We start from the raw sequence: 11,495 nt of genomic DNA on the forward strand, positions 1-11,495 counted from the left end.
AAGATCACACAAGTTTTATGACAACCTAGACCTAGTGAGGTTGAGGCCTGAGCTACAAAGTTATACACTGTTTCAACAATGTAGAGTCTGTAAGGGAGGTTGTTACAAAGCCCTGACTAGTACTCTCTCAGCTCCTTTCAGGAATTGGTATAAGTGTTTTGTCCCATCACAAGCCCCCACTATGATGAGTTGCCCTTACCAGAAGCCCAAACAGATGGAGCTGCCTGGTCTTGTATTGAAACTTCCCAACCGTTAGCCAAAGTAAATCTTTTTTCTTGATAAGTCAGTTATGTTAGGTTATCATAATAACATAAAGCTAACAAGTAGTCAGGCCATTTCTGAATATCTGAATGTGGAAGAACCTTTGGAAGTGGTTGTGGGAAGAATTTGGAACAGTGTGGAGAAGCTGTTTAAAGAAGTTTGGTGGTGGCGCACGCCTTTAATCCCAGCACTTGGGAGGCAGAGGCAGGCGGATTTCTGAGTTCGAGGCCAGCTTGGTCTACAGAGTGAGTTCCAGGACAGCCAGGGCTACACAGAGGAACCCTGTCTCGAAAACCCAAAATAAATAAATAAATAAATAAATAAATAAATAAATAAATAAGTTTGGCCCCTGCATGCAGCTTAGTGAGCAATTCTAAAGAGGGCTCATTCCAGAATGTCAATAGAAATGTGGACATGAAAGTCGGTGTTAATTGGGTTTCCATGGAAATGAAGGCTCTATTAGTTGTAGAAATGCAGCCATGCTTAGATCACTATGGCAAATAAGTTTTAGTTTCTTGTCCAGACCCAAGGTTTTGAGAAAGACAAACCTTAACAGTGATGGAGTTTACTATAAACAGGAGATGTCAAGAAAGTAAGCATCTGTTCTGTGACATGGCTATCACTGGCTTCTTTTAGTCACATTTACAGTAAGAGGATGGAAAAGGAGTGAAGTTAAAAGATTTGAAAACTTCTTGGATATACACATAAAGATGCAACTAAAGAAGTTGAAAACAGATTAGCACTGACAAAAAGAAAAGAAAAACCAGAACCTAGCATGTTAGCTATTTTTTGTTGTTGCTGGTGCTATGATAAAACACCACAATCAATGTGTCTTATAAAAGGAAGCACTCACTTTGGCTTACAGTTCAGAAAGAACACTTATAGTGGTAGAGGAAGCTTGGCAACGATGACCAAAACAGGAAGCTGAGAGCTCACAGCTCTATTCACATACAGAAAGCAGAGAGAATAAAATGGATGTAGGGTGAAGCACAAACTCTGAAAGAAAGACCTCAGTTACACACTTGTAGCTTCTAAAGCTTTCCAAACACCTCCAAACAGTGCCACCAACTGGGGACCAAGTGTTCAAAGAATTGAGCCTATGGGGCATATTGCTCATTCAAACTCCACCAGCTGCAACACCACCGTGGTTAGTGTTAGTCACTTTTCTATGGCTGTGAAGAGACACCATGGCCAAGACAACTATTATGAAAGAAAGCATTTACAGGGGCCTTATGTACAGTTTCAGAGGCATAGTCCATTATCATGGCAGGGAGCATGGTGGCTCGTAGTAATTGAGAGCTACATCCTGATCTATAGACTAAGAGAGCATGACACTGCACCTCACTTGGGCTTTTGAAACCTCAAAGCCCATCCCCAGTGACACATATCCTCCAACAAGGCCACACCACCCCTTAAACCTTCTAATCTTTTCCAATAGTATCACTCCCCAGACTAAGCATTCAAATATATGAGCCTGTGAGGACCATTCTTATTCAAACCACCGCAAACACGCACTTATCACAGGCTCAAAAGTGTAGCACTGGGGCCCAAGAGATGGCTCAGTGGTTAAAAACACTGAATGTTCTTCCAGGTGACCCAGGTCGTATGCCCAGACTCCACATAACAGCTCATTACTATCTGTAACCCCAGGCTCAAGGGATCTGATGTCCTTTTGTGGTGTATGAGTGCTCCATGTATGCATGTGATATGAGAAATACAGACAGACAAAATATCCACACACAGAAAACAATTTTTATTTTTATTTTTTACTTTTGGTTTTTCGAGACAGGGTTTCTCTGTATAGCCCGGGCTGTCCTGAAACTCACTCTGGAGACCAGGCTGGCCTCAAACTCAGAAATCTGCCTGCCTCTGCCTCCCAAGTGCTGGGATTAAAGGCGTGCACCACTACTGCCTGGCCAGAAAATTATTTTTTAAAGTGTAGCATTATTGATTTGTTTCAAAGACTTTTATGTTACTTTTTTTTTTTTTTTGTCACTGTGATAAGATACGTAATAGAAACAACTTAATAGAAAGAGGACTTATTTTGGCTCACAGTTTTGAGGGATACAAATCCATCATAATGGGGAGAACCAGGCATTTCCATTCATAGCAGCAGTAGCTCACAACACAGCTTGGCAGAAGAGGAATATGGTGATTTGAATATTCTTGGCCCATGAGAAGTGGCATTATTAGGTAGAAGAGCCTACTGGAATAGGTGTGGCCTTGTTGGAGGAAGTGTCTCTGTGTGTAGGTAGCTTTGAAGTCTCCAGTGCTCAAGCTCTAGGAGAACAGACCCTCCCACTGGCCTCTTGGCTGCTTGGACAAGCCAGTCTCCACCTGGCTGCCTTTGAATAGAGATGGAGAACTCTGGCTCCTCCAGCACCATGTCTGCCTGCACACTGCCATGCTTCCCACCATAATGATAATGGACTGAACCTCTGAAACTGTAAGCCAGCTCCAATTAAATGTTTTCCTCTATAAGAGTCTGGGAAGAGGGGGATCTAGCTCAGTGGAAGAGCGATTGCCTAGCAAGCGCAAGGCCCTGGGTTCGGTCCTCAGCTCTGAAAGAAAAAAAAAAAAAGAGAGACTGGAAAGACAGAGGTGACAGCCATTATCCTGAGGGTAGAAACTGAAGGCAGTGTGAACAATATATCCAAGAAAATAACTATGTTGGCTCCATCTGGAAGCAAATATCCCTCCAAAGACTGACCCACATGTTAACATGCCTTAGTCATGGTGTCTCTTCACAACAATGAAATCCTAAAACAAGGAAGCAGAGAGCTCAGGCCAGAAGCAAGGCTACACCAGCCATTCATTCTTTTCACCTAGAATGGTGCCACCAGCTGGGAACCAAGTGTGCAAACACACGAGCCTATAGAAGACATTTCACATTCAAACCACAACAGTCTGGAGCAGAATCATTTCACCGAAGAGCTCATGACTACCCTGTTCATCTAGGACTGCTACAGTATTCACCTGCCAATGCTCAGGCCACGGTTGCTAAAATTCAAGAATATCCACATAGTTTCCCGGTGGGAGCAGACCTTGGCATTGCCCCCACCACACTCTACTTTTGGAGGTTTGTGAAAGGCAAGTTATGAGGTCATGGTAGCTTCTATAATAAACCATATGAACAGCAGTCATAAATTCAGATGTTGAAACAATACCAAGCCTTGTTATAGTTCATCAACCCAGAACCTAAGTTGCTAAGTTTGCCAAACTATCTTTTTCTTCTTTTCAAACAAAACAAAACAAAACAAAACAAAAAAAGGTCTGAGAGCCTGGCCATGTGAATGCAGGCTTAAAGTATCTACAGTTTCCCTGTAGGCTAATGCCTACTGGATCCATGAGAATGAAGCAATGACACTTCAGCTTCAGTGGAGAGCCTGGGAAGACAGAGGTACCAGGTACATCCAGTATCCCGAGAATAGGAACTGAAGTCAGTGTGGAAAACATATCCAAGAAAATAACTGTGTCGGCTCCATCTGGGAGCAAATATCCCTCCACAGACTGACCCACATGTCAGGCAAGTAGCTTAAGATTTAGTATTTTGCCTGTTGAGTTTCACAACTTCCTGATCCATCTATTTAATTTCCCTATTCTTCCCTTTTGGAATGAGCTAACTAGCCTGTGCATATTTCCCGTTGTATCCAGGGAGTACACTCCTCGAATTTTGACTTTTTTGTGGGCTCAAAGATGAATTTTTCTAGTCTTGGAGACATTAGACTTGGACCTTTGAGAAAATCTTAAGCAATTAAGACCTTGAATTCTTAGTGTCGCCAACTGGTTGAGATTGACTCTGCTCTACTTAGAAAACATAAACCTACAAAATAGCCTGGTTAGTTTTAGAAGCCCTGAACTTTGAACGTTCAGTGACACTCAATGACTTTTCAGGACATCTCCAAGAGTGTGTGCCAGAGGCGCCGTGACTTTATGTGTTAAGTCTCTGCACTCTGCATCTGGAAGCTTTCAGAGCTCTGGACTGCAGCTGTGCCTTCAGATCTGAGCTCAGTTTCCAACTACTCTGACTTCTCAGAAGCCAGAACTAGTAATTATTAGTGGATCTCTGAAATTATTCTAGTGACAGGGGCCTGCAGCTCTTTCCCAGTCTTGGCTCTGAGCCCTTAATTACCCAGGAATGTAGCTGGACTTTGGCTACTTTGTGAGTTCTTTTTTCTTCCACCCTTCTCCACCCCTTTTCTTCCACCCTTTCAGCCCCCTAATACTAGATATGAGGGGGGGGGAAGAATAGAGGGGAAAGGGGGCCACATTATCGTTAGATTACTTCCTGCTGATTAGGGCTCTCCAATTCCTTAGGGTAAATTTGATTTTCACCGTCAGGATATCTAATTTCTTCTTTTACTTAACAAACCATGACCCGTAGCAATCAACAGCAACAGACCAACAACCAACAGTGCACCAACCGCAACCGCACCTTTTGGGGCTCTAGCATTTATGTACCCTACGAAGAGTCCCCAGAATTCCAAATGTCACACACTCCCAGAACTACCTGTAGGTGGCAAAATCACACCCTTACTTGAAAATGAAGTAAATTATAGTCAGCTGCTCTCTGAATTAGACCCGCATCCCACACCTGGGATTAAAGCAAAAACGGGAAAACATATTCTTAGAATAGTTCTGTGATTTTAAAAGAAACCAAAATTCTCACTACACAGGAACTATTCACCAACCCTCCAGATGCTGGTTGTTCTTGACACTAATGGGCCTTGGTGTTGTCTGTGTTTTATGAAGACTGTTCAGTCTGCTCTCCTTGTGCTTAAAAGCCATCAGTAGACAACAAAACAAGAGACAAGTGGGGCCCAACGTCATAAGTTAATGAGATGGCTCAGCAAGTAAAGGCAGTTGCCACCAAGCTTAATGGCCCAAGTTCAAGCCCCAGAACATATATAGTGAAGAAAGAGAACCAATTCCAACAAGTTGTCCTTTGATGTCCACATTTGCACTGTGGCATGTACAACCACTCCACTCCACCCCCCATATTAAATAAATGTAAAAAAAATAAGTTTTTTAACTAAAAAATTAAAAGCACTGAGATGGAGTTTTCTTAAGGCCTATGCTCAAGAGAAAATTGCAAATTTTGACCGATGTTATTGCATTCAACTAAAAACTTCTACACACTAAAGAAGACTATCATCAAAAGGTGATTTGACAGAGTTCTCAACAAACTCCAAATATTAAGCACCAAAAAAGAAAATCAACAAAAATGAATTTGAGAATCCTGGCAAAGTCAACTTCACACCAAAATTAGGCCAAGGAAATAAAAATCATTTCACATTGATTAAGGGAACAATGAATCAAAAACAATTCTATATGTGCATGTGTCAAATGTTGGCACACCTAATTTCATAAAACAAACCCTAATGAATTTAAAGTATAAATTGACCTCAGCACAAAACTAGTGAGTGATTTCAATATTCTAATCAATAGGCAGATCACCCAGATCAAAAATAGTAACAGGGAACAAAGAAACATCAGAGTTATATGACAGTACAGATCAAAATGAATTTATTAGAAACCTGCCTAATAGTCCATACAAACACTTCAGAAAACAGTTTCTCAGGCCTATGTTAGAGAACATTTTAAAGTCTTCCTCAGCTATATAGGGAATGTCAAGAACACATCTCAGTATTTTTCCTACATGAATAACATGATTAGAACAAGATTAGAAAAAAATCAGGAAAACAATCTCTTTCATACTAGTGTTAGAAATGAGATTCAGAATGCGAAGAAAGCAGACATGGCAAGATTTATTCTTGATCAAGAGGGTACGCTTGCAAAGAAGAACACACACCAAGATAGTAAGTGCACTTGGGTTTTATTCTAACTCTGGTGGTGGTTGTGTCTTTTTCCCATTGACTAGGCTCTGACATCACAATTTTTTCCAGTGGAGAGGATTAAAACATTTGCATAAAAGTCTCACAAGGTGGGGAAGATGAAAATTTAACTCCTTGTCCTAAACACCAGTTTTATAATAGAAAAGGCTCATTGTTGATATCTCCTACAATAGTGTCTTTTAAAATATCTAGGAAATGGACTTATCCACCGAGCTTAAATGACGATAAGAAGTGTGTGTGTGTGTGTGTGTGTGTGTGTGTGTGTGTGTGTGTGTGTGTACAAATACAAGATATAGAGGCCAAAGAGGCCAAGATGAGAGGCCTCGGTGTCATTACCCTTGGACACCATTCACTTTATTTTTGAGACATGGTCTCTCACTGGGACCTAGAGCTCACTGATTAGAGTATGCTGGGTGGCCAGTGAGTCCCAGGATTTGATGGCTTCCCTTCTCCAGCCCTGGGAATTGTAGGCACCCGCATTCTAGCTTCTTAGGTCTGAACCAGGTCCATGTGTTTAAGCAACAAACATTTCAGTGGCTGAGTTTTCTCCACAGTCCTTTACAGCAATGTTTTACTCATCTGCTAACCGTGAAATTATATCCATTTCAGGAAAATGAATGGAACTGGAGATCACCGTGTTAAGCAAAATAAGCTGGACTCAGACGAATACTACATTTTTTCTTGTGTAAGGAACATATGCATGTATATTATGAATGCATAAATAAGTATATATGAAAGACATAAGAATGAAAGTGTGAAAAGGTGGTGAGAGGAGAGTTGAAGGAGGGGAGAAAAGGGAAAAGCACAAAGTAGATTTAAAAAGATAAAATATCTCACATATTATGTAACATGAAGGGGATGGGGGAGACTCTTTGAAAGCAGGAAGTGGACCTGTGAGAGGAGGGGACATAGGCCTGTAAAGATCATGGTAAGCATGAGAAAAGTTCAATGATACACATGCATGAAAAGAGCCTAGCTATGATAACTGCAAAAAATTAAAAACACCGTGTAAACAAACTTGCCATCACCACTCACATGTAGAAATGATCTATACAGGTAAATGTAATGTAGAAAATGATCTATATTTTCTACATTAGTTTTATCACAGCTGTGGTGAGTATGTGGCATAGGTGTTTATCTTGACTCTCAATTTCAAAAGCTTTGGACCTTAGCTGGCTGTTTCTATTAAAATGAGCCTGAAATGGGGGGTGGGGGGGGAGGGTGCATCACATGGTAGACAAGAAGGGCAAGAAGCAGACAGGATGTCTTTGCTAGCATGGTTCTTTCTCCCCACACCCTTTCATTTTATCCGGCTCCCCAGACTATTGGGATGGTGCTGCCCACATTCGGGGTGGGTCTTCCCTTTAGTTATTCATCTCTGAGAACACCCATGAAGGCAAATCCAGAAGTACGCTTAAGAAATGCAGGCTGTCTTCGTTTGCTGTCTGTTTCTGACCAAAAACAACTTGGGAAAGGAAACAGTTATTCCACCTTACACCTCTTGGGTCACAGACTAAGGGAAGTCGGGGCAGGAACTCAAGGCAGGAACCTTGAGGCAGAACTAAACAGAAGTCGTGGAGGAATACCACTTACTGCTTGTTCTCCGTGGCCTACTCAACCTGTTTTCTTATAGCACCTCAGCCTACCTGAGCACCTGCACCATCTAATGTGCCTGAGAACCCCTCCCACATCGCGATGAATCAAGAAAATGTTCTCACAGACTTGCCTGTGGGATACGCTGATGGAGGTGTTTTCTCAGTCAAGATTTTGTTTCTAGACTTTATCTTGTGTGTCAAATTAACAAAAACACTAACTGGCACATTACTATTTCTCAGTCTAACAATATTTGCCATCCAACTTTGTTATTTCTGTAATGGCAGTAACATAAAGGAAATTATATGTTTTGTTGACAACATTCTCATTTAAACAAGTGAAGAACAACTTTTTATTTCCCTTTGGAATGTTACCTAGATAGTCACCATTAGGAAAACTCAGATCTGTGACAATGTCACACATAGTATGAGCACAAGCTTTTCATCCCTTCATCAGGACAGGAATGGATACATTTGTATCCACCTTAGCAGAGATCCTACAGCTGAGTGAGAGTGGGCATTTGATGGGACATTGTCACAGTTGCCTCTGGCAATGAATAATATACTGACTTATTATCATATTCTTTCCTTATATTTATTCTTTATGTGTCAGTTGACTTTATATTAACTTTTAAAGTTATGTACATTAGAGGTTATATTATCTATGAAAATAATTTCAGGACATTTTAAGAAGTTTTAGGTTTTTATTATAAATCAGAAATGTAGGGCAGGTAGAATTACAACCTGGTCCCAGAAGCAATTTTGTCTCATCCTTTCTTCTGTTGGCCATTTTGACAGCAGGTGGTGCTAGAAGAGAGGCACTCCCCCAAAGACTTACTGGGCTTAAACCCTCTACCTTGACACCTCTCCAAATATATATAAGTACATAAGTAAATAAACTTGTAAACAACCACTTTTACTTTTTTAAATTTGATTTTATTGGTATATTTCTGGTGATCTGGCCAGAAATTGGAGAAAATGTAACTTTATATGGTACCCACATGGGTTACAGTCAGTCCACTTCTAAGGGAAGTCACCAGTTCACTGGTGACTCACCAGTTGGGTGACATCTATAAGTCTGGTGTCTAAACACAAGAAAGATCCTGCAACCTTGATACAACCTGTAGAGTCAGATTCTGCATTATGAGAAAAGCATACAGGAAACACTGGGTTTTGGTAAAGAAATCATCCAATGTTCAGGTTAGTATAAAGTATGACATGACCTGAGTTCATAATCTTAGTTGAAACTATCATCAGGCCTCTTAGCTCAACAATGAGGATTTCAGTCATTTAATGAGAAGGACCACCCTCTGTCAAACAGCTAAAGAACAAGGCAATACATCTTAGCTACTTTAATACCTCTGCCTGCAAAATGTCCTATCTCTGAGCCTATGGTGAGCCTCTTAGAAGGATTATAACACTGAAGCACAGCTTTTACCAGAGGGTATGTATGCTTCTGATATGCCAGGTACATGGTATTATTCAGATTTGAGTCATCAAATATAGATCAAATTAAGGGGAAAGGCATTGAAAGAAAACAAAGACATCAGAAAGTTTCCTCTGACAGGCACAAACTAAGACAATAGGTGTTACATGAACACTGAAGAGTTTAGACAGTACAATGCTTTGTTATAGTTTATGAGCTCATGGTACTCAAAAAAGCTAATACAGTCGAACAATGGCTGACATATCAGGTTTGTCAGTCATATTATCAGTACTTGACAGTTTGCCAAACTGCCCTTGGCAATGGTCCTGGATTCACACAACAAAAAGAGGAAAAGTTAGAATGGCCACTTTCCATTTGACATTTAGAAGCCCCAGATTATCTTAATGAAAGATAAATAAAAGTGAAACCAGAGAAAAAAAAATAGCCTGCCAAGACCGCCAGGTTACTAACTGTGCTTTTCCCACCAGCATACCTAAACAGCAAGGACCAGAATGTTCCGAGCACATTACAGAACTTGGCTTACTTTGGCCATGGTGCTTTACAATAGTTTCCTGAGATTCCCATCAATTGGGTGGCTTGAAACAAGAGAATTGTGCTCTTTCATAGTTCTGGAAGCTACAAACTCAGCATTAAGAATCCAGCAAGGTTGGTTCCTTCTACATGGAGAATTCAGTTCATGCTCGTCTGCTAGTTTCTGGCAGCCATCAGGTATGCACCTTGTGCACTCTTGGGCTTATAGATGCGTCACTCCAATCTCGAACCATTTTCTCATGATTATGGTTTCCCTGTGTGCCTCTGTGTCTTCAAATAGCATTCTCCTTACTCTCTTGGTCTCCAGGGCCAAATTTTCTTCTTACAAAAACATCATTGTATTGAATTTGAGCCCAGCATAATGACCTCACTTTAGCTTGATTGTACTTGCAAAGATTCTGTTTCCAACCCTTAATTCACAAGTAACAAAGGTTAAGGTTTCTGCTCATCAATTAACTGTTGACAGACTTTAAATACGTTAATAGCTAAAAAAATAAAAATAAAAAAATTAGAGTGCATCAAGTTCTTCCCATTGAGAAATATCTTCATTTCCAAGATAAAGAAACTAAGCATTTGGACTGGATCTTAATTAGGGTATGTCTCTTCTAGTAGTACTTAGCTCAACTCTTTTTTTCTTTCCAAATTTGTTTATTTATTTTTCAATTTATTTGTTTTTATTTTATGTGTATGAATGTTTTGTTTTCACAGGTGCGTCTGAAATATATATGTACCAGGTGCCCCTTGAGGTCATAAAAAAGCTTTCAATGCCCTGGCATTGGGGTTACAGATGGTTGTGAGCCACCATGTTGGTGCTGGGAATTGAACCTAAGTCCTCTAGAAGAAGAAACCGTGTTCTTGACTACCAAGCTGTCTGGTTAGCCTTTTGCTCATCTTTTATTTTTGGTGTTTTTCTAGGTTTTAGAAGAGATTTATATCTACTTTGTTTTTTTAATTAACTCTGTGTGTACAAGCTAGTTGAAAGAAGGTAAATTTATAAAGGCTCCTTAATTGGCCATCGTTGTCAATGAAGCTGGAGAAAGAAAGAATGGAAGGCATCTATAAGTAATTAAACTAGTACCAGACCAGAGGCATGCTGTGTGCAAAGAGCTGAAATAGATTGGAGTAGAGAGTAGGAAATGTGTGGTTTTTAAAAAAGAAAAGAAAAGAGAAGAGAAGAAAAGAAAAAGGAGAGACAGCATTTTTGATTATGTTCTATTGTACTTACTGAAAATAAATGTCAGCATGTCCAGTTAGCATTCGATTGTAGGACTTCCACCACACATGTCTTCTACAACTAAAGGGACATGTGGAGCACACCATGCTTATGGTCCATGAATACACTGAAGAGAGTGTGGATGCAAGTGAATACCATAATTTGAATTATACTTAGTGAAAACAAAGCAAGTGTTAGTTCAAAGCCACACATGCCTACAGCTGCCATACCTGACAACGTAGTACTAAAAGAAAAGAAAATTGGTTAAAAAAAAATCAAGACATTTGTGTGGGAGACACATATCTGTATACACGCACACACACACAATGAAAAACCTAATAAATAAACCATATATAGACAACGCTTTTTAGCATTCTAGGTGTTTGACACTATTCCAGTTTACATACGAATTTCTGCTGTTGCATTTGAATGTAGAGCATTTGAGTTGGATCAGGTTCATGGCTTTGTTTCAAAGATTCCAGGGGCGGGCCTTACTCCACGCAAGTATATAAAAATGGGGTTCGTCTGTTGTAAGAAAACTCGGACCCAGATAACCTAGTTTTGTTGCATCTTAAAAGCAAGAAGGGGATTCAATT

This window comes from Arvicanthis niloticus, chromosome 7 (assembly GCF_011762505.2).
Source record: "Arvicanthis niloticus isolate mArvNil1 chromosome 7, mArvNil1.pat.X, whole genome shotgun sequence".
NCBI classification, from domain to species: Eukaryota; Metazoa; Chordata; class Mammalia; order Rodentia; family Muridae; genus Arvicanthis; species Arvicanthis niloticus.